The sequence below is a fragment of the Octopus bimaculoides genome, chromosome 21 (assembly GCF_046866305.1).
Source record: "Octopus bimaculoides isolate indiv1 chromosome 21, ASM4686630v1, whole genome shotgun sequence".
NCBI lineage: Eukaryota > Metazoa > Mollusca > Cephalopoda > Octopoda > Octopodidae > Octopus > Octopus bimaculoides.
The window spans coordinates 37648616-37673615 of record NC_142948.1 but is presented as its reverse complement, the minus strand read 5'-3'; the positions used below and the strand labels follow the sequence as shown (position 1 = coordinate 37673615).

General features: G+C 40.1%; 1 protein-coding gene across 3 annotated transcripts in view; it reads right to left on the bottom strand.

Annotated features, from left to right (window-relative positions):
* LOC128250470 (uncharacterized) overlaps positions 1-25000 on the bottom strand; it is a 176109-nt gene that overhangs the window by 101872 nt on the left and 49237 nt on the right. Inside the window, exon 2 of one of the 3 annotated variants that reach the window (XM_089339156.1) lies at positions 3428-3569. The exons of the other annotated variants lie outside the window; for them this stretch is intronic. The gene's annotated coding sequence lies outside the window, so the exon portion shown is untranslated. The remainder of the gene's footprint in view (positions 1-3427; positions 3570-25000) is intronic. 3 annotated transcript variants of the gene reach the window in all.

Here is a 25000-nt window from a genome sequence, read left to right as displayed (position 1 = left end):
TGTTAATGGGAGGTGGTGATGGTATGGACTACAGCAGTGGTGCTGCTACCGTTGGTGTTGTTGTTGTTGCTGTTGTGAGGTGGCGTTGGTGGCAGTATTGTTGTTGTTGTTTAGCTCTAAGCCAAACCTGTAACCAACTGTGTTTTAGCTCAACAAATATGACAGAAAATAAAATTAAATAAAAAAAGAAAAAAAATCAAAACAAAATTAAACAAAATTTAATAGCTGTGAATGGGTGGTGGTGGTGGTGGGGTGTTGACTAGTGGCAGTGATGATGATGATGATGATGATGATGATGGTGATGATGGGACATCAGTAGTCATAACTGAAGAATTAAAGGCTATGATCACGATGATGATGATGATGATGATGATGATGATGACCACAATAACAACATTATCAATGATTATGATGACGAGTATGACAATGTTGATGATGATGACGATGATGACAATAAATTAAGTACCAATGAAACACTGGGGTCAATCTAACTGACTAGCTCCCTCCTGCAAAATTTCAGGCCTTGTGTTGTAGTAGAAAGGAGTATCATTATTAATATTATCATCGTCATTGTTATTATTATTCTGGTATATTAGGCTAATGTTTTCAGTGTCTTCAACAACTTGAACATGTTGAAAGAAAAAGGAGGTGGTTATTCAAATCAGGGTAGAACATGTGACAGTTATGAGAAAATTATCAACATGAAATGCCATGCTGAAAGGCAGAGAGAAAAAAAAAACAAAAAAACTGGCAAATTTTCCAATCCTTGTCATAAATATCCTTACTTGATGGAGAATGTAAAATATAGCCCGTGGAAATATGGAAATACTTCAAGAAATCAAGAACCATTTAAAATTCCTAAGCACTAATTTTGACAGTGATTTCTCAGAGTGAAGAAATTAGCCATGGAATCTGTTTGACTGCAAGAACCCTTTCTTGTTTCATTATATAATCAACAAGGAATGACAATAATCCAATGAAGTAGGATTTCACTGGTTTCTAAGAAGAACCAGACTGGCTTCCAAGAAACTCCAGGCTAGCTTCCAAGAAGATCCAGGCTGGCTTCCAAGAAGATCCAGGTTGGCTTCTAAGAAGATCCAGACTGGCTTCCAAGAAACTCCACACTGGCTTCTAAGAAGATCCAGGCTGGCTTCTAAGAAGATCCAGGCTGGCTTCTAAGAAGATCCAGGCTGGTTTCTTAGAAAACCCTAACTGACTTCTAACAGCCTGGTTTTTAAGAAGATCTTTGCTGTTTTTAGTTATTGCACCAGTTTGTAAGTTCAAGATTGAACAGCTCTATAAGTACCCGTCTTTAAGTTGGCGAGAGCATATCTTTGTGTTCAGAAGAGAAATCATACACAAAATTCTATTTTTACACATATGTATGTGTATGTGTATATACTAAGACATTCATACATGTGTGTGTGGGAGTGGCTTCTCTATACATAAATACACAACCACCCAACACAAACCACACAGACACATACATATATATATATCTTTATCATTGAACAATAGAGATTCACTGCTTCTATCTCGTGTGTGTGTTTGTGTTTATGTATTTTTAAGAAAATCCAGACTCTCTTCTTAGAGATCCAGGCTGGCTTCTAAGAAAACCTGGACTGGCTTCCTCTAAGAAGATCCAAACAGGCTTCTGAGAAGATCCCAGCTTGATGGCAAGTAGCTCTGGTGTGAGTACATCATGCAGTTCACCAGCCTAGCTTGGCAACAAATGTGTTGGATTCATCGACAACTTACATAAATCTGTGTAACAATAATTCCTTTGTATCAGTGAAGGTGGGTGGAGAAATGAGAACTTGATCAGATGACATGTGAGAAACGCAGTCACTGACTGTAACCCAATTTCATGCCTTGGTTGCATGAAAAACAACAGGAAAACAAAAAAATCTCATGAGGTTAGTAACGAGTCAAGGTTACAAAAGAAGAAATTTACATGGTTGATTGAATTTTTTTATTGAATCTAACGTAAATCAACTGTAATATAAAAGTTCAGGTTGTTATGAAGAGGCATAGAAATGGGTTTGTGCTTCTCAGCCACATGGTTCTGGGTTCAGTCCCAAACGGCTGAAACAAGTAAAAGATAAAAGACGTGTGTGCGTGTATGTGTGTGAGAGAGAGAGGGAAAGAGAAAGGGAGTGTGAGTGTGTGTGCCCTCATCTTGACATTATGTGATGGTTGTAAATGAGCATCATTGTCATACAAGCGAGGTTGTTTGTTTCCAGTCTTCCATGTGAAAAAACATGTATGGCCATGGAGGGGGGGAAGGAGAAGAGGTGAGCGTTGGTGACAGGATAAGCCTCACCTCAGGACATCTGGCCAGTCTTGGGTTGACCACAGTTAATTTAAAATGGGGGGGTCAAGGTGGTGAAGTTAGTGGGGAGGGGGAGGGCAAAAGCCCAGTGGTTGGGTGGTGGAAGTGGAGGTGGTGAATGTAGTTGATGGGGAAGGGATGTAATCCAGTGGCGGCGGTGGTGATGATGGGGTTACTTGGTTGGTCAGCTGATCAGTTGGTAGTCCACTAATGCGGAGGAAGTGACATGAGAAAGATATCTTTACAAGTGCAGACATCCTTCCCCCCTGGAAACCAAGCCCTTCACGACCCTAAACTAGAGACCCCACTTCACTCACAAAACACCCTTCTCTTCTCCTGTCCGCACTTGACATCAACCCAAAATAACCACCGGCACCCCCTCACACCCACACACTTAAAACAAAAAACCTACCTTGCCTCCGACACCCAAATCAAATTCCCACCCTCTCATATTTCTATATCATTAATATAAACAAACATCGTACACACAATATAAATATATGTGTGTGTGTGTGTGTGTGTATATATATACACACACATATATATATATATATATATATATATATATATATAGAGAGAGAGAGAGAGAGAGAGAGCACATATAATATGTGAAATATAATTATGAGAATTCAAGGAGTTTAGAAGTGGCAGGTGTAGTGGTAAGAGTAAATAGAGCACACACACACACACACACACTCTCAGAGCCACACACATACATGCACACAAACAGAGGCATTCACAGATACACGTATATGCACAGGCACACACACGCATGCAGAGGCATTCACAGATACACGTGTACATACACACACACGTAGACATGTACACTCACACACACACACACACACACACATATATATACACACAGAGGCACTCATACACAAGTGTTCACACAGATACACACATACACAAGCACTCACAGATACACACATACACACTCACAAAAGAGTCATTAAAATATATTAGTGGGTCGCAAGGAATAAAGTGACTTCATATTTAGCCAGAGGCCTTCATTAAGTCTTTTACGAAATGAAATATCTATAACCATGCAAACGAAAACTTTTAAAGGGACCAACAGCGGGACTTAATACAGACCTTTTTTCTTTTTAACTGTTAAGAGGATGCGAAACAGAGAGAGAAATTTCCTCCTGGATGTGACATCTGCCTAAATACAGTTAACACTCCTACTGACTCCTCATAGCTCATCTGGGTTGCTGGTACTTTACTTTATCAACCCCTAAAAGAATGAAAGATAAGGCCGACTTTGGATGATGATGATGATGATGGTGATCCTTTATATCATAGACCAGGAGTTTGGCCAGTCAATTACAACAACCCCAGTGCCTGACTGGCACTTATGACAATGACCCCGAAAAGATAAAAGGCAAAGTCAACCTTGGCAGAATTTGAACTCAGAACATAGCAATGGGTGAAATACTGCCAAGCAATTTTTGTCCAGTGTGCTCATGATTCTGCCAGTTCACCGCCTTATATAATAATAATAACGATAATAATAATCCTTTCTACTAATAATGGAAAAGAAGAAGAAGAAGAAGAAGAAGAAAAAAAGCTTAACAAAGAGTTTTACTATGGGAAGAGATTAATCAATGAAGTGTCAAAAGTGTAACAGCTGTTTGCAGCAGTTAGCAGCTAACCATTTATCTGTTGATAAACTAACATTGCTGACCAGTTTAAGTTAACAAGGTCACACACACACACACACACACACACACACAGAGCAGCTTTTGTAGGGTGAGTGAGTGGGTGGGTAGATGTTTGTTTTGAACCTGGTAGTCAAATGATGTTGTTGTTGTTGCTGCTGTTGGATTTCTTCTTAATCACTTCCTCCTCCTCCTCTTCCTCCTTCTCCCCCCCCCCACCTTCAGACAAATTAAATTTAAAAGTGCATGGATTTAGCACAGGTGTACGGCCGGCCGTGTGGGGTTTTGAGATGCTTGCTTTGCAGCCGCATGATTTCGAGGGTTCAATCCCACTGTTCAAGACCTTGGGTAAAGTATCTTCTACTAAGAGTCTTGTGAGTCAATTTGATAGACGGAAACTGTGTGCAAGGCACATTTCGGGGGTCGATAAAGTAAGTACCAGTAATGTACTGGGATCAATGTAATCAACTTATCCCTCTCTGCCAAACTTCAGGCTTCATGCCTTTAATAGAAAGGATTATTATTATTATTATTATTATTATTAATATTTATTTCTTTATTGCCCACAGGGGGCTAAACACAGAGGGGACAAACAAGGACAGACAAAGGGATTAAGTCAATTACATTGACCCCAGTGCATAACTGGTACTTATTTAATCGACTCTGAAAGAACGAAAGGCAAAGTCAACCTTGGCGGAATGTGAACTCAGAAGGTAACGAGGGACAAAATACAGGTAAGGATTTCGCTTAGCGTGCTAATGATTTTGCCAGCTTGCCGGCATTATTATTATTATCATTATTATTATTATTATTATTATCATTATTATTATTATTATTATTATTATTATTATTATTATTAAGGTGGTGAGCTGGCAGAGTCGTTAGCGCACTGGACGAAATGCTCAGTGGCATTTCACCCGTTGCTACATTCTGAGTTCAAATTCCACAGAGGTCGACTTTACCTTTCATTCTTTCGGGGGGGTCGATAAAATTAAGTACCAGTTACGTACTGGGTCGATGTAATCGACTGGCCCACCTCCATGAAAATTTCAGGCCTTGTGCCTTGAGTAGAAAAGATTACGATGATTATTACGATTATTATTATTATTATTATTATTATTATTATTATTATTATTATTACTCCTAGTACTAAATTCTTAATTGTTTAACCTCATCATTAGTATACTTTTTTTTGAACTTGAAGACAAAATTGCAGATGGTTTAAGAAATAAGGATTTTCTAATTCTTTTTTCTGCTTTTTTTTTTTTTTTTTTTTTTTTTTTTCAATTTTTTTTACAGACAAACCGTGTCCAGAGTAATTATGGTAGCTGGCCTCGTTTGCAATGGCGTTGACGGAATGTGAGTGGAGGCGGTGGGGGAGCATAGCAGAGTAAGATGCTAATTAAAGTTTGTGCGAAATAATTAGAGGCTTGTGCAGAGAAAACAGAACGACACTGCACTATAATTAAAAATAAAAATGAAAAAAAAAAAAAAAATAAGTAAAAATAAATTAAAGAGCTCACAGACAAACTCTTGTATATCCAGATAGTTGAGTAGAGGAGAATTATATATATGTGTGTGTGTGTGAGAGATTAAGTATATGTGTATATATATATATATATATATATATATATTTGAAGGTTTGGAGGTGATGTACAGAAATTATATAGAAATATATATATATATATATATATATATATATATATATATATATATATATATATATGTATATATATAGATAGATGTATATATAGATTGGTACATATGTATATATGAATTCATTCTTTTATTCGTTTCAGTCATTTAACAGAGGCCATGCTGGAGCACTGCCTTTAGTCAAACAAATCGACCCAAGGATTTATTCTACCGGTTTCTTTTGCCGAACCACTAAATTATGGGGGCGTAAACACACCAGCATCAGTTGTCAAGCAATGGTGGTGGTGGGGGAAGACAAGCACAGACACACAAACACACACACACATATATATATATATATATATATATATATATATATATATACACATATATATACACATATACGACGGCCTTCTTTCAGTTTCCGTCTACCAAATCCACTCACAAGGCTTTGGTCAGCCTGAGGCTATAGTAGAAAACACTTGCCCATGGTGCCATGCAGTAGGACTGAAACCGGAACCATGTAGTTGGTAAGCAAGCTACTTACCACACACCCACTCCTGCACCTATATATATATATATAGACGCATATATATATGTGTGTGTGTGTATATATATATATAGGTACATATGTATATATGAAAATATATATGTGTGTATATACAAACACACACACACACACACACACACACACACACACACACACACACATATAGCAAGAAAGGCAGCTGTCCTGCTCACCTGTATTTCAACAACAGTGACCCCACCCCACCCCATTACTGGCATCACCCACACCTTTTGTGGAGGGAAGAGAAGAGGGGGGATGGCAGAGATGTAAACATAAGGAATGCTATTTTTTTTTCTTGTTGTACTGTTGTTGTCTTATCAATTCATTTTAGGTAAAAAACAAAACAAAAAAACACATACATAGAAAGAAACAAACAATATATATAAAAACAACCAAATACTTCAAGAATTGAGGAAGTGTGAGAAAGTAACCCTCCACCCCCACCCTGCTTCCCACCTTCAGCCATCTAAAAAAAAACAAAAACAAAGGATTGCTTCTCATGGAAAGAGCACTTGTAAACAGGCTGATAAAGGTTGGAGGCCTGGTAGGTCAACCTTGGAGTAAATGAGGCCAAAGCTGATAAGCTGACCTCTATGTGGTTGCTAGAAAATAACAAACAAATCTCCTGTAAATTTCTCAACTACATGGTTCTGGGTTCAGTCCCACTGCATGGCACCTAGGGCAAGTGTCTTTTACTATAGCCTCGGGCCAATCGAAGTCTTGTGAGTGGATTTGGTAGACGGAAACTGAAAGAAGCCCATCGCATATATATATATATGTACATATTTATGCATGTATGTGTCTGTATGTCTGTGTTTGTCGCCCCACAATCACTTGACAACTGATGTTGGGGTGTTTATATCCATCCCCTTAACCTAGCGGCTCAGCAAAAGAGACCAATAGAACAAGTACAAATCCTGGGGCTGATTTCTTCAACTAAAACCCTTTAAGGCAGTGCTCCAGCATGGCCACAGTCAAATGACTGACACAAGTAAAAGAATAAAAGAATAAAGCACACTTTATGTAAAAAGAAAAACAAACAAGCAATAAAAAAATCAAGGGGTTATGGACATTGGATAATATAGTTTTAGAACCCCTTATCTATGTCCTTAAAAATAGGAGGGTCCATGATTGGAATGCCTTTGATCAAAAGTTTACTGGCTTAAGTTTATTTAGGGGTCAGCTAAAATGATAGCAAGACATCTTTGGGGTTAGAATGTCCTTGATGCTAGGAGTTTGGCCAACAATAGCCTCAGGCTGACCAAAGCCTTGTGAGAGGATTTGGTAGATGGAAACTGAAGGAAGCCTGTCATATATATTTGTGTGTGTCTATGTTTGTCCCCTATCACTGATTATTAACTGATGTTGGTGTGTTTACATCCCCCTAACTTCAAAGGAAAACAAAAACCAAATACAACAAAAAAAATACAAAAGCAAAAATTAGTGCCAGTGTTGATCTGACTGACTAGAAATCTCCTTGAAAGCAGTGAGTGCCCCAACATGGGCACAGTGAATGAAAGAAAACACTGACCACCAGCAAGCATACAGACTGTGCTTGGTCACTCGGTACATTCCAGTTGCCATGACCTCCTGGAGTGGGAACCAAGTGCAACAGTGGGAGTTTGCACTTATCATTTACAATGACGTCTGCACTGTGTGCAATTGCTGAGAGAGAGAGACGGGGGAGGGGGATAGACAGTGCAACAGATAACAGTAATGTGTGCAGATAAAAAAAAAACCTACATTGTATATATGTAATGTCTGTGTGTGTGTGTGTGTATATATATATGTATGTAAATAGATATATATAAATAAATATATATATATATATGTATATATACAACTATACCGTAATATATATGCACACACATTCATATACATATATACACGTATACACATATGCATGTTTTATAGGCACAGGAGTGGCAAGTAGCTTGCTTACCAACCACATGGTTCCAGGTTCAGTCTCACTGCGTGACACCTTGGGCTAGTGTCTTCTACTATAGCCTCGGGCTGACCAAAGCCTTGTGAGTGGGTTAGGTGTGTGTGTATGTTTGTGTGTCTATGTTTGTCCCCTCACCATTGCTTGACAACCGATTCTGGTGTGTTTACGTCCCTGTAACTTAGCAGTTCGGCAAAAGAGACCAATGGATTAAGTACTAAGCCTAGTACTTATTCTATTGGTCTCTATTGCCGAACCGCTAAGTTACGGGGATGTAAACACACCAACATCAGTTGTTAAGCGATGGTATATATGTATATACGACAGGCTTCTTTTAGTTTCCGTCTACCAAATTCACTTATAAGGCTTTGATCGGCCTGAGGCTGTAGCAGAAGACACTTGTACAAGGTGCCACGCAGTGGGACTGAACCTGGAACCATGTGGTTGGGAAGGAAGCTTCTTACCACACAGCCACTCCTGCACCTATATATACATATATATATATATATATATATATATATATATATATATACACACACACACACACACACACACACACACACAGAGTCTGACCCATGCAAGCATGCAAAAGTAGACATATATACATACATATACACACACGCACACATGCACAAACACACACACTTGTAATTGTAAATATACTTTTATAAGTATACTTTTTGTAAGTGCTATTTTACACCAAAACACGCATACAAGCACACACACACACACACACTCACAAACACATGATGTTCATATATAATTTCTTTCAATCTCTTTTTTTTTCCATAATACAGAGATTTATTTATTTAAGCATGTTTAAAAAGTTTCATTAAAATATATACCTACACATATATATATATATATATATATATATATATATATATATATATTGCATATATACATGTGTATACATGTGTGTGTGTATACCAAAGAGAATGAATGGGAGAAAGAGAGCCTGCCTTATGTCGACCCAATAGAGGGACCAGCTATCCGAGTTGATAGTACCAGGGTAGATAAAGCAATTAAGAGTATGAAGACCGGGAAAGCCCCCGGCCCATCAGGAATCACTGCAGAGATGCTCAAAATATCTGGCAGTGTTGGCTATAGCCTAGTCACCCGTATTACGAACCAGGTGATACACGAAGGAGTCATACCCTATGACTGGTGTAGCAGCATCATAGTCAACTGCTACAAAGGTAAAGGGGACGCTTTAGATACAAATAATTACAGAGGCATCAAGCTGTTAGATCAGGTTATGAAAGTTACAGAGAGGGTCATAGCCCAACTAATTAGGGAGCGAATCAATTTAGATGAGATGCAGTTTGGGTTCGTGCCAGGTAAAAGCACTACTGATGCCTTATTTCTAGTGAGACAATTGCAAGAGAAATACCTAGCCAAGGATAAACCTCTGTACCTGGCTTTCGTTGACATGGAGAAAGCCTTTGACAGGGTCCCCCGATCCCTTATCTGGTGGTCAATGAGGAAACTTGGGATAGAAGAATGGCTAGTGAGAGCTGTGCGAGCCATGTACAGAGATGCGGCCAGTAAGGTGAGGGTTGGAAATGAGTACAGCAATGAATTCCGGGTAGAGGTAGGGGTCCACCAAGGTTCCGTCCTCAGCCCCCTATTATTTACCATAGTCCTCCAGGCAATCACAGAGGAGTTCAAGACAGGTTGCCCCTGGGAGCTCCTCTATGCTGATGACCTTGCCCTAATTGCGGAGTCACTATCAGAACTAGAGGAGAAGTTTCAGGTGTGGAAGCAAGGTCTAGAATTGAAGGGCCTTAGAGTCAACCTAGCTAAAACCAAAATCCTAATAAGTAGGAAGGTAGATAAAACACAAACCCCTTCAGGTAGATGGCCCTGCTCAGTATGTAGAAAAGGAGTAGGTAGTAACTCTATAAGATGTACCCGGTGCAAGCTATGGACACATAAGAGGTGCAGCAACATCAAAGGCAGGTTAACTAGCAAGTTAGTTTTTGTTTGTGGCAGATGTTCAGGTGCAATAAAGACTGCAAACAAACAGGAAACAACTTCTATCTCATTCCAGGGTGAAAAACTAGAGGTAGTCGATAGCTTCCGCTATCTGGGCGACCAAGTTAGTAGTGGGGGTGGGTGCGCTGAAAGTGTAGCTGCTAGAATAAGAATAGCCTGGGCAAAGTTTAGAGAGCTCTTACCCCTGCTGGCGACAAAGGGACTCTCACTCAGAGTAAAAGGCAGACTGTATGACGCATGCGTACGAACAACCATGCTACATGGCAGTGAAACATGGGCTGTAACTGCTGAGGACATACGTAAGCTCGCAAGGAATGAAGCCAGTATGCTCCGTTGGATGTGTAATGTCAATGTGAATACCCGTCAGAGTGTAAGTATCTTGAGAGAAAAGCTGAACATTAGAAGCATCAGTTGTGGCGTGCAAGAGAGACGATTGCGCTGGTATGGACATGTGGTGAGAATGGAGGAGGATAGCTGCGTGAAAAAGTGCCACACCCTAACAGTTGAGGGAACCCGTGGAAGAGGTAGGCCCAGGAAGACCTGGGCTGAGGTGGTGAGGCAAGACCTTCGTACATTGGGCCTCACCGAGGCGATGACTACGGACCGAGACCTTTGGAAATGGGCTGTGCGTGAGAAGACCCGGCAAGCCAAGTAAGATCGTTGCCAGTGCCCCTGGACTGGTTCTTGTGCGGGTGGCACATGAGATGCACCATTTTGAGCGTGGCCGTTGCCAGTACCGCCTGACTGGCTCCTGTAGGATTTTCGAGCGAGATCGTTGCCAGTGCCCCTGGACTGGCTTGTGCGGGTGGCACATAAAAGACACCATTTCGAGCGTGGCCGTTTTCGTGCGGGTGACACGTAAAAGCACCCACTACACTCTCTGAGTGGTTGGCGTTAGGAAGGGCATCCAGCTGTAGAAACTCTGCCAAATCAGACTGGAGCCTGGTGTTGCCATCCGGTTTCACCAGTCCTCAGTCAAATCGTCCAACCCATGCTAGCATGGAAAGCGGACGTTAAACGATGATGATGATGATGATGATGAAATAAATTCAAAAATAAATCTAGCAACCAGCATACAAGGAATGAATTAATAAGGTCAGTTTATGTTAGAATATACAGTTTATTGGAGGAGAAAATCTGTGGGACGGGTCGGCGCGAGGTGTGGGGGGAGGGGGGTGGGGAGAGGGGGTAAGAGGGGAGGGAAAGCACATGATCACATTGGTGGATTGTGTGATTTTAATTGTTAATTTATGTACAAAAGGCATATTGTGCACCGCCACCACCACCACTGTTGTTGCTACTGCTACTACTACAGATATCACTCTTGTCACTACTACCACCACCACCACCACCACCACTTCAATCACTACCATCATCATCATTGTCGTCATTGTCAGCATGACTGTAACAAGTGCCACCAGAGTCACCAATTACACTGACCCGACCAGCGCCACATTGCACATCACCATTGCTACACCCACTACCACCACCACCACCACCACCTCCTCTATCACCACCACAACCACCACCAACATCACTACCAAAACTGCCATCACACTACTGCCACCACCACCACCACCTTAACTATCAGCACTACAACCATCACCACCATAACCCCCACCCCCACCACCACCTGCAGCATCATCATCACCACCAACATCCAGCAAGAATATATTCAACAACCAAAACCAAAAATTAAGAGCCATTAATTTGGTCAGGTTTGTTCTGCTTGATTGCCTGCTCAAGTCTCTCTCCGTCCTGTTCTGCAATATTCCAGAAACCGTCGGAGTGTGCAAGGTCAATGCTGTCTTCTCTTTATTTATCGATGATTGATTACGATGCAAAATTAAAAAAAAAAAAGAAAATTTCTTTTAAATGAAAATAAATAAAAGGTTATCTTGTTTTTTGGTTTTCTTAAAATGTTGATATTTAACCAAAGGCAAGTCTTTGCATTTTATGTAACTTAACACTCAGCTTTCTTTCACATGTCACACACACACACATATATTGTTTTCTTTTATTCTTTTACTTGTTTGTCGTTTGATTGCGGCCATGCTGGAACACCACCTTTAGCCGAAAAAAATCGACCCCAAGACATATTCTTTGTAAGCCTAGTACTTATTCTATATCAGTCTCCTTTTGCCAAACTGCTAGGTGATGGGGACGTAAACACACCAGCATTGGTTGTCAAGCGATGGTTGGGGGAACAAACACAGACACAGATAAATACATACATACATAAATATATATATATATATATATATATATATATATACACAACAGGCTTCTTTCAGTTTCTGTCTACCAAATCCACTCACAAGGCTTTGGTCAGCCCGAGGCTATAGTAGAAGACAATTGCCCAAGGAGCCACACAGTGGGATTGAACCTGAAACCACATGACCGGAAAACAAGTTTCTTAACCACATAGCCATGCCTGCACCTATATGTATATAAAAATTTACTTACTCTTTTCAGCCCAATGGCTGTGACCATGCTGGAGCATACCTTTTATCTTTTGTTACCATTTTCATTATGCATTCAATTAAATATTTCTCTTGATTATCTAAACGAACGAGCAGAGGTGGGCCACACATACAATATAGCTCTGCTTGTTTTCGCAGTTCTGTGAAATAATTAGCAAGGGTTTGCCTACAACCCCAAATTTTTTGCATAATGACTAAACTCATTCTTTTTCCACAGAATTAACTGACTTCACCCACTGTAAAGTATGTTCTATAATTATTATCACACACTTACTGCCAAGCCTTGCCCCAACCAGATGTAAAATATCAAATATCTGCGTAATCAGCAAACATGTAACCTTGACTACAGAGACGCTGGGTGTGGCCCCACTCATAATTAGGTACACATCCTGTTACCTAGCAGTCATATTACAGATTACCTTGGAATGTTACATGTGAAGGACTGGCAACATATCCAGGGTCAATGGGAAGAGAGAGACACATAGGGCATGGTTACCATGGCACATATATGACACGAGCTGGTAGAAACGTTACCACACCAGGCGAAATGCTTAGCAGTATTTCACTCGTCACTACATTCTGAGTTCAAATTCCACCATGGTCGACTTTGCCTTTCATTCTTTCGGGGTTGATTAAATAACTACCAGTTATGCACTGGGGTTGATGTAATCGACTTAACCCCTATGTTTGTCCTTGTTTGTCTCTCTATGTTTAGACCCCCATGAGAGAGAGAGAGGAGAGATAGGAGGAGAACTAGAGAGACACTGAAATGTCTGATGTCAAATAAGTCATCATCGGAGCAGTGATACCAAATAGGAGGCACCAAAACAGCTGTGCCAAAATGTCTCATACCTGAAAAGTAATGGCATGCATGGCAGATTGACAGCTGCATAAAGAATAGCCAAGAGATTTTGAATCAGAGCAGATTGCAAAAAGAGCAAGATTGAGGTGGTGGTGGTGGTGGTGGTGGGAGGGGAATAAGAAGAACTGGTAGGAAGTGAAAGCAGACCTGAAGAGGTCGATTCTCACAAAGAAGATGAGAAAGGGTCACATAAATGGTGAGATGCCATGCTGGAGCACTTGAGAAGACTTTCCAACACAGACAAGCATTGGGAAAAAAGATGTAAAAACGATAACGATGATGATGGCAATGACAAGAACAAGGGCCGCCACGACGATCATGGAGATGATGGTGATGATGGTGATGATGGTTATGATGATGGTGATTGTTAAGGTGATGATGATGGTGATGATGATGGTTATGATGATGGTGATTGTTAAGGTGATGGTGACGATGATGATGATGATAGTTATGATGACGATGGTGACAGTAAGAACAGAGATGACAACGATGACGACATTGATGGTGATGAGAACGATGATGATGATCATGACGACAAAGACGGTGAGTGTGTGTGTGTGTGTGTGTGTGTGTGTGTGTGTGTGTGTGTGTGTGTGTGTGTGTGTGTGTGTGTGGTACACCCACCGACCCACCAACCCACGACCAACCTCACCTAACAAAACCACACCCACCCGTCCCAAATAGTTTCAAAGCCAGTCACAGTATTTCATCAACACTATCATATTACCCACCAGCCACCAGTGAACATCAGCTGTACACACACACACACAGCCACACACACACACACACGAAGCCACATGCACACACACATTGATAGCGCACATCTTATATATATATACATATATATATATATATATACACCCAGATGTTGTCTTGTATATACTCACACCTCGACCCCCCCCCCACACACACACTACAGAAATACTCTGTTACTGCTAATTTGTCAGTAATAATCTACAACATACACAATATTATGGACGGGTGAGTGTGTGTGTGAGTCTACATACATATAGCTATACATATACACATACACACACACAGACATATGTATACATACACACACATACATTCATATACATACATGCATGCACAGACATATAGCTATACATATACATGCATGTACAGACATGTATATACTACACACATAGATACATATATACATGCACAGACATGTATACACATACATATGTGCACAAATATATAAGTATACACACAAATATAAAAAATACTTACGCGCGTGCGTGTGTGTGTGTGTGTGTGTGTGTATATCTACATCTGTGTGTATGCATTTGAGTCAATACATGTGCAAATATACACACAAACAGATTCACATACAAACACACTCAGAAACATGTGTGTGTGTTTTTGTGTGTGTTTGTGTGTGTGTATGTGAGAGAGAGAGAGCACAGGAGTATGTGTAAGTCAATGCCTGCATGTATAGGGTTTATCATCTTAAATCACACCAGGGCCCAACCCCCGTCGGTAATAAACACTCGAATAGCAAACAAAACAAATAAAGAAAAAAAAAATGCCCAAAACAACAATAAACAAAGAAACCAATGAACGAATAACAAAAATAATAAAAACGATGGTGATGATGATGATGATGATGATAAACTAAATTGGCTTCAGATTTTGGCTCAATGCCAGCAATTTTCAGGGAATGTTTAACTTGTACTAATTTTATCTTCCTCCCACAAAAAGGATAAAAGGCAAATTTCAAGAGCTGAAATTTTGGGGGGAAGGTGGAGGGGATAGTCGAGTACATTGAAGTCTGAAATTTGGGGGATGGGACTAGTCGATCGCATGGACCCTAGAGTTTCACTGGTACTTATTTCATTAGCCCCAAAAGGATGAAAGGTAAAGTTGACCCCAACGGAATTTGAACTCAGAACATAAAGACAGACAAAATGCCACTAAGCATTTCACCCGGCATGCTAACGATCCTGCCAGGTCCCTGCAATAAAAATAATAATACTGATGATGATGATGATGATGATAATTCAGAGACCAGTCAGTAGTGAGGAGGGGGTGGTGCTGAACCAGCAAGGAGCTAGTCTGTGGAGTGGGGGGGGGGGTATGATGGTGTGCTGAACAGCAAAATGTTTTATGTAATTATGCAATCAATTGTCTAATTAATTGAATTATATACTCCACACCCTCCCCTCCAATGGAATCAATTCGAAACCATTAACATCTTTTAGAAGTTTTATGTGGGGGGGGGGGGGGGGTCCATACATCAAATGAAGATGGGATGTATATACGTGTGTGCTTATATATATGTGTGTATTTGCATGAACATATATGTATGTTTGTGTGTGTGTGTGTGTGTGTGTATATATATATATATATATATATAATGTAATCAGAGATTGTCCAAACATAACCGTTCTATCTTTTACCCAGATATGGTGTATCTTGGACTATAATATCTCATGTACTTTTCCTTGTGGTCTTAACGTAAGTAGGGCATCATTTAAGGGAGATTATCTTGCTACATCTAGCAGGGTAAAAAGACAGCGTAGGGGCTCCCTTACTGTTTGGGGAGGAAAGTTGTTACACAAGGCTCTCCAACTTCCCTACTGTCATCCCCACCCACTCCCCACCCAAACTGGAAAGAGGGGTGTGGTTAATATTCACCAAGAATGTATAGATTGTACTGTGTCTAGGGAGGGTCATTATGCCAATATTATTAACACACGCACTGGTTCAATTCCACTTCTTTATTAGTTGTTTCAGCACACAAATTCACATAAAGAATCATGCAAACCAGATACAAAACCGAAGATTGGTTCTTGTAATTAAGGAGAAAATTCCAGTGGGATGCAAACTAGGAAGGATTGGTGATGCAAAGTGTTTATTTAGTGCTGGGTGTTTTTGAAGGATGAGAGAATGGTAGTGGGAACAGAGAAGCTGGTTCAAGGTGGATTAGGGTGGAAGTGGCCTACAGCTTGTTAGGTGAAGAGAGTCGAAGCTTTTGAGTATGGTGAGAGAGAGGGAGAGAAGGAGAAAGAACAAAAGGTAGAGAGGTGGTTTATTTGTTTTGAGTCACCTTACAAGGAACAAATTCCCCCACACATGCACCACACTCATCCAGACACATACCTATATAGGCACAAACACACACAATCAGACATGTTCGCACATACACAGACACACATATACAGACACACAAACGTATACAAAAAGTCAGACATGTTCTCACTTACACAGACACACAGACACTACACATTCACATACATACTTATATAGATACACACACATACAGTCAGACAAGTTCACATATATTGATAGAGACACACATACACAAACACATTCACACATATTTATGAACAGTCACACACACACACACACACACACACACATAGCAACAGCAGTATTAAAAGTGTTATGTAATATATAGACAAGTTGTTGGACAGTAAGGTGTGAGGAGGTCAGCTCTACAACAGACATAGACACAACAAAGGTTGGACCAGATTCAAAAGAAATAATGTTAATTCTAATAATCCTAGTCAAATACATGTACCCCAGTACACAACTGGTATTTTATTTCATCAACCCGTAAAGTCGACCATAGTGGGATTTGAACTCAGAATGTAAAAATGGATGAAATGCCGCTAAGCGTTTTGCCTGGCATATGAATAATTCTGCCAGCTCACTGCCATAATCATCATCATCATCATCGTTTAACGTCCGCTTTCCATGCTAGCATGGGTTGGACGATTTGACTGAGGACTGGTGAAACCAGATGGCAACACCAGGCTCCAGTCTGATTTGGCAGAGTTTCTACAGCTGGATGCCCTTCCTAACGCCAACCACTCAGAGAGTATCCTTTCTACTGGAAGCACAAAGCCTTAAATTTGTGGGGAGGGGACTAGTTGATTACATCAACCCCAGTGTTTCACTGGTACTTAATTTATCGATCCTGAAAGGACGAAAGGCAAAGTCGACCTCGGTGAAATTTGAACTCAGAACATTAAAGCCGGATAAAATGTCAGTAAACATTTCGGTCTCAGCATGCTAACGATTCTGCCAGCTCCCCACCTTGCTGCCATAATAATAATAATAATAATAATAATAATAATAATAACAATAATCCTTTCTATTAAAGGCACAAGGCCTGGAATTTTTGGGGAAGGGGTAAGTTGATTACATCGACCCCAGTGCTCAACTGGTACTTAATTTACTGACCCTGGAAGAATGAAAGGTAAAGTCAGCCTCGGTGGAATTTGAACTCAGAACGTCAAGACAAATGAAATACTGCTAAGCATTTCACCCAGTGTGCTAATGATTCTGACAGCTCGTCACCTTCAATAATAATAATAATAATAATAATAATAATAATAATAATTTTTATCAGAGGCATAAATCTAGTAATTTGGAAGCAGGGAGCGGTTAAGTACTGATGGGCGGGAGGGGAGGGGGTCACTAATTGACTGGTACTTTATTTTATGAACTCCAGGAGGATGGAAAGAGACAGTTGACCTCGACGGGATTTGAACTCTGGAATGCTAACAGGCCGTAACTAAATAAATACCACAACGCAACACATCCAACACGCCTAACGACCCTGCCAGTCAACAACCACCACAACAATAATAATGATAAGAACAACAACAACAACAATAATAATAATAATAATAATAATAATGATGATGATGATGACGATGATGACGATGATGGGCAGAGGTTCCTTGACTGTTCTTGGGTGTCTGCAGCGTTACTTGAGAGAAGTCCCACCAACCTCCAGCCTCCCTGCCTCCCTCCAAAACAAACTAAAAATAATATTTATGCAAATACTATTTCCTCTTCTTCTCCTTCTTCATATAACACCCCCACCACCACCCACCCCCACCACACACACCTCACTATCTGGATTCTGTGGGGTTAGTCTCGTGACGCTTCTCATTTTTCCCCAACTTTGCTGCCAGGCTGTCTGTTTGTCTCTATCTATCTCTCCCTCTCTCTCTCTTCTGCTTCACACACACACATACACACACATACACACACACACACACACATAATATGTGGCTATGTGGTAAGACATTTGCTTCCCAACCACAAAGTTCCAGGTTCAGTTCCACTGTGTGGCAACTTAAGCAAGTCCTGGGCTGACCAAAACCTTGTGAGTGGATTTGGCAGATGGAAACCGAAAGAAGCCCAACATGTGTGTGTGTGTGTGTGTGTGTCTATTTATGTCACTGTCTCCTTCCTTTGATGTCTTGCAAAGTACCCTCATGGAGAAGTATTACTTTGTTTGAAAACAGCTAAGGATTGGTAACTGGAAGGGCATCCAGCTGTAGAAACTCTGCCAGATCAGATTGGAGCCTGGTTCGCCAGTCCTCAGCCAAACCATTCAACCCATGCCAGCATGGAAAGAGGACGTTAAATGATGATGATGATGATGATGATGATGATGATGATGATGATGATAATGTTTCTGTGTGTTTGATACTGATTCCTTGCTTTGACATCACGTCAGTTAGTTGCCAAATGAGTGTCACCATCATGCAAGCAGTCTCCTTTCTTTCCAATCTTCCATGAAAACATGTCTGGTCAAGGAGGCAGGGGATAAAATTAACTTTATTTGGAAACAGATGAGGATTGGCAACAAGAAGAGCATCTCGCCATAGAAAACCTGCTTCAACAAATTCCATCTGATCCATGAAAGCATAGGAAAAGGGGTCATTAAAATGATGATGATGATGATGATGATGATGCTGTGTGTGTGTGTGTGTGTGTGTATACCTCTGTTATTTGTATCAGTCACTGCTGTGGCATTAATGCCTTTCTCAAGCATATTAGCAATATCAACATAACCACAATGATCATGAAGATGATGATGATGATGATGATGGTGCTGAAGACGGAGATGATTATGGTAATGATGATGATGGCGATTATGATGAGAGAAATGATGACGATGACAACAGTGATGATAATGACAAGAGATGATGATGATGATGATGATAGTGATGATGATGATGATGATGATGGTGATGATAAAGACAACAATGATGATGACAATGATGATGGTTGTAGTGGTAGTGATGATGATGATGATGACAACAGTGATGGTGATGATGATGATGGTGGTGGTGTTGATGGTGATGACGATTAGGAAAGTGTGTTATGCCTTGCTATCTTTTTGAAGTACCAGCTTCGCCAGCTGTTTGCAGATAATTCTAGATAGGCTAAGCAAGTAAATGATATAGCAACACCACCGACTACCACCGATACTACAACCACCACCACCACCACCACCACAACTAATACATTCACAGCTATCACCATAATCACCACCACCACCACCACTATATTCATAACTACCACAACCACCACCACCACCACCACTTCTACTACTACTACTAGTACTACTACTACTACTACATTTACAACTACCACTACTACTATTACTACAACTACTATGACCATCACCGCCACTACTGTCAATGCATTCAAGCCACCACTAGAACCGCTACCCAAACCACTAATCTTGTCATCACCACCGCAACTACAACCAGTACCCACCACCACAGCCACTACATCCAATGCAATCTGCCACTGCTGTTTTCAATATCAGAGAAACCATCACCACCGCCAGTAGTGCCCACACCGCTGCCACCACCACCACCACCACCGCCACCACCCACAAACAGTACACTCATGGTGGAACTGGTAAAATGCGATGAAAAGATGAAAAAACAACTTTGTCTGACCACATTATACGTGTGTGTGTGTGTGTGTGTTGGTAGGAGAGGAAACAACGTTGCCAGAGGACATTCTGCAATGTTGCAACTGGATTTACACACACACACACACACACACACACACAATAATACACAATGCACATACACACACATACAGAGTCACACAGTTTGTTGTAAACTCACACACAAAAATACACACATGCATAAACACATATACAGACTGATTATATATATATATATATATATATAGAGAGAGAGAGAGAGAGAGGGGGGGAGAGAGAGGGAGAGAGAGTGTGAGAGAGAGAGGGAGAGAGAGAGAGGGAGAGAGAGAGAGATACACACATATGTACACACACCACACACACATATATACACATTTACTTAGCTACATATATATACACACACATTATATATACATATATAGATGCATTATATATATATATATATATATATATATATATATATATGTACATATACATATATAGATATACATATACACACACACAAACACACACATTCTAACCGGTGTATACTGTACACACCCTCAAGCACACACACACGTCCGTCCGCTGGTTATGCAATGTGAATTTCGAAGAAAGGTTAAGCACCTGTGAGTTTGAGAAAGCAACTGGGTTTGGAAGACGTTGGCTTGTTGTGCGTGGGTGTGAGGGTGAGTGCATGAGAGAGAGAGAGAGGGAGAGAGAGAGAGAGGGGGGAGGGGTAGAAATATTAGATACAGAGAAAGTGAGAGATAGAGAGTAAGGACAAAGAGAGAGAGAGAGAGACGATACACAGACAGAGGATAGCTAGAGAAATAGACTAGAGACAGACTGACAGACAGACATACAGACTGACAGACAGACAGACTCACAGACAGACAGACTCACAGACAGAAAGAGAAAGAGTGACAACTGCATTAAGTGAGATGCATAGTTGTGTGAAAAAGAGTTAACCAGTCAGTGGTGGTGGTGATGATGATGATGATGGTGGTGGTGATGGTGATGGTGGTGGTGGTGGTGATGGTGGTGGTGGTGGTGATGACGGTAGTGGTGGTGGTGGTGATGATGATGATGATGGTGGTGGTGATGGTGGAAAATGGTAGCCATTGTCGTCCACTTTCGAACAACCTCTCAAATCAACTTCATTTATTTCATTTCTTTTGTTTTATTCTTCATTTAAAAAAAAAAAAAAAATATTTTAGTTTTTAGCCCAAGGAAGAGTTTTCTTAATAACCTCCCAAGGTTGCTGAGTTTGGTGATGTGGAATATGATGATGATGCTGTGGTCTTAAAATTTTACACACGGCTGGCGAAATAAAAGAAACTGTTTTGTTTGTAACCGTTTGCCAAACTGCTATGTTACATGACATCAAAGAATATTAAATGAATAACTACTATTTTTTAGATTGTTGTCAAGACAAACACCACCATGGGCCACAGACACACATACACGTGTGTGTGCATGCATGCCCTTCTTACTGCTAACCCTTATTGTTTTTGAAATAAGGTAATTTTTTTGAATTCCAATAGTCTTGAAGAGATTAGGCCTATCAAACCATTGAGACAGGACATATTCTTCACCACAGGAAAAAGATAACGGGACCATTGCACAAACTATGGCAATGTGAGATACATGGAAAGAATCTCATATACACACACATGACAGGTTTCTGTACAGTTTCTGTCTATCAAATTTCAACCACGAGGCATAGTAGAGCCTTAAGTATAAAGCAAAAGACACTTGCCTAAGGTGCCACACCATGGAATGGAACCAGAAACCATGATTATCAAGCAAAACTGCAACCACACAGATATTCCTGTGCCTTTATTTATCTATCTATCTAGAACAGTGGTTCCCAAGTTTTTCCAGGCTGCTGCCCCCTTGACACCCAGGCCACTTTCCTAGTGCCCCCAACCCAACTAACCATCACAAACACAGACCTCTTTCTCGAGCAAATTCAAAGCAATTGTTTTTCACAAATAAAACTTAATTTAATGAACCCCTTATTTTGTTGATTTTACATACATCGCTACACCATTATTGCCCCACTTTTCTTCAATGCTCCCTTGGAACTTTCCACTGCCCCCAGGGGGGGGGGCAATACTACTCACTTTGGGAACCACTGAGATTGATCGATCGATAGATAGATAGATAGATAGATAGATAGATAGATAGATAGATAGATAGATAGATAGATAGATAGATAGATAGATAAATAGACAGATAGACAGACAGATAGATAGATAGATAGATAGATAGATAGATAGATAGATAGATAGATAGATAGATAGACAGACAAATAGATAGATAGATAGATAGATAGATAGATAGATAGATAGATGGAGAGATAGATAGATAGATAGATAGATAGATAGATAGATAGATGGAGAGATAGATAGATAGATGGAGAGATAGATGCAGAAAAAGACAGACAGACAATGTGAACAAATGAAAGAAAGTAGACTTCAATTTGTTTGGTGTTACATGTATTTAATAAGAGTTTGACTCAATTCCAGAGGACATACAGATTTGTGAGCACGTAGGACATGTCCAGATAAATAGATAGATATCTCTACACAGAAATGTATAACGAGATAAACAGATAGATAATCTTTGTGTGTGTGAGTGTTTATATATATATATATATATATATATATATATATATATATATATAGATATATAGATAGATAGATAGATAGATAGATAGATACACACACATACACATATATTCATATACACACATATATATATATATATATAGATGCACGTATAAATTTATAAATACTTGTGTGTGTATGTATATACACACACCATCACGCATGAATCTGGAGCCCAAGTAAATGCATTTAAAGTATGATTGGATTATCCGGTAGAGTCGATGACCCCAAACTAGGGATTATTGCATGAGTGTATGTGTATATATTACACATGAAAGATCAAATACAAGTTTATACACACACACACAAATAAATATATATACACACATATACACACAGAGTACTCGATGATTCAATCTCCGACATATCTCAATGCTAATTTTATATTGCAAAAATAACATCAAATCCACTGACAATATGGTGACGAAAAGTGTTTCTGCTTATCCAATCAATACCCTTCAACATTCAATCAGTTTATTCTGGCCCCATTTATGATTTGTCCAAGGAAGCATGTCTCTGTAGACTTGAGAAACTGATAAGGGTTTTCGCCCTTTGTAATTGGGAGCACTGTAAACTTGAGCAGTATTTCGTTAAGGTTTCTTCGCTTTTTTGTTTTGTTTTTTTTCGAATTTTAATTCAAAACTTTTTGCTGAGAAAACAACAATTAGAAGTGCAAAAACATGAATAAATAAAGCTAAACATTTTTGAAACGATCCACCCCCTCTAAATGACTATAAATATCAAACACACACCTACACACACACACACACACACACACACACACACACACACACACACACATGTAAAGCAATCTCCTCAACCTTGGACAAACACACACACACACACACACATGTAAAGCAATCTCCTCAACCTTGGACAAACACACACACACACACACACAATATCCTCCCTCACAACCCCCACTATTGCCACCAACACCACAATTACTAATGCCCCACCTCACTAACACCACCACCACCACCCCAAAATCCCTTACATCTAAATCTATCCACCACTAACACCTTAATCAGATACTTAAATGAGATTAACATGGTTTAATTTTTGTTTAATTCTCTCCTATCAGTATTATTATTATCATTAATATTAATGGTGTCAAAGGTTAAAAATGAGATTAAGATCTAAACACGGAGAAACTGTTTGAACGATTAAGAAGTAATGCTGATCTAAGGTGACCCGACCCAATCTCTTTTCTTGGCATTCAAAAACAAATACTAGAAATAGCAACTAAATCTCCCTCAAAGCATATATGACAGTGGAAGCTTCACTGCTGTGGGGGCCACAAGTTCAGCGTCAATGAATTTACCCTTCGTTCCATTTACAAAGTGCATGGGGTTGATTTATTTATCACTGTGTTTTTTTGGAACCAAACAGCATCAGCATCATCATGATCATCATTCTTCAGCATCTTGTTCTCCATGTTGGCATGGGTTGGATGGTTTGACCAGAACTGGCATGCTGGATGGAGAACTGCACCAGGTTGCAGTCTGATTTGGCTGGATGCCTTTCCTAACATGCCAACCACTTTACAGAGAATGCTTTTAATGTGGTACTGCATATTAGTGCTTCTCCATGGCACCGGCACAAGTGCTTTTCATGTGGCACTGGCACACAACTCTTGCAGTCCAATCGTCTTCACCAGTGGGGGAGTGGCCTTAACACTTCTGCTGTGGAGGAAGGGTCTTCTTGAGTGACAAATGAGGGTAGATGTATAAAACAGGTGGGGAGGGGACAGGATTTTAGGGAGCAAAGGAGCAGTTGATTACATCCGTCCCAAACTAAGTATATCACTGGTACCTTTTTTTTTTTTTTATACCAACTCCCAGAAGGATGAAAGACACAGTTGACTCTGGTGGGATTTGAACTCATAATCTAAAATATGTCAAGACATTTCATCTAGCACTTTACCAATTCAGCCAAAGCACAGCCCTTGTTAAGGAGAAATGATAAATGTTTAAAAAAAGGAGGGGTTCCTTTTTTTGGTTTTCAAGACTTAGTATTATCAATGCCCCCCCCCCACTCATCCCCCCCCCCACTCATCCCCCCCCCCCCATTCTAATAGGATGAGGACATAAGGGGTTGAATATTTTATGAGTTTTAGTGCAAGGTCAGAGGTCGAGGGGGGAACAGGGGAG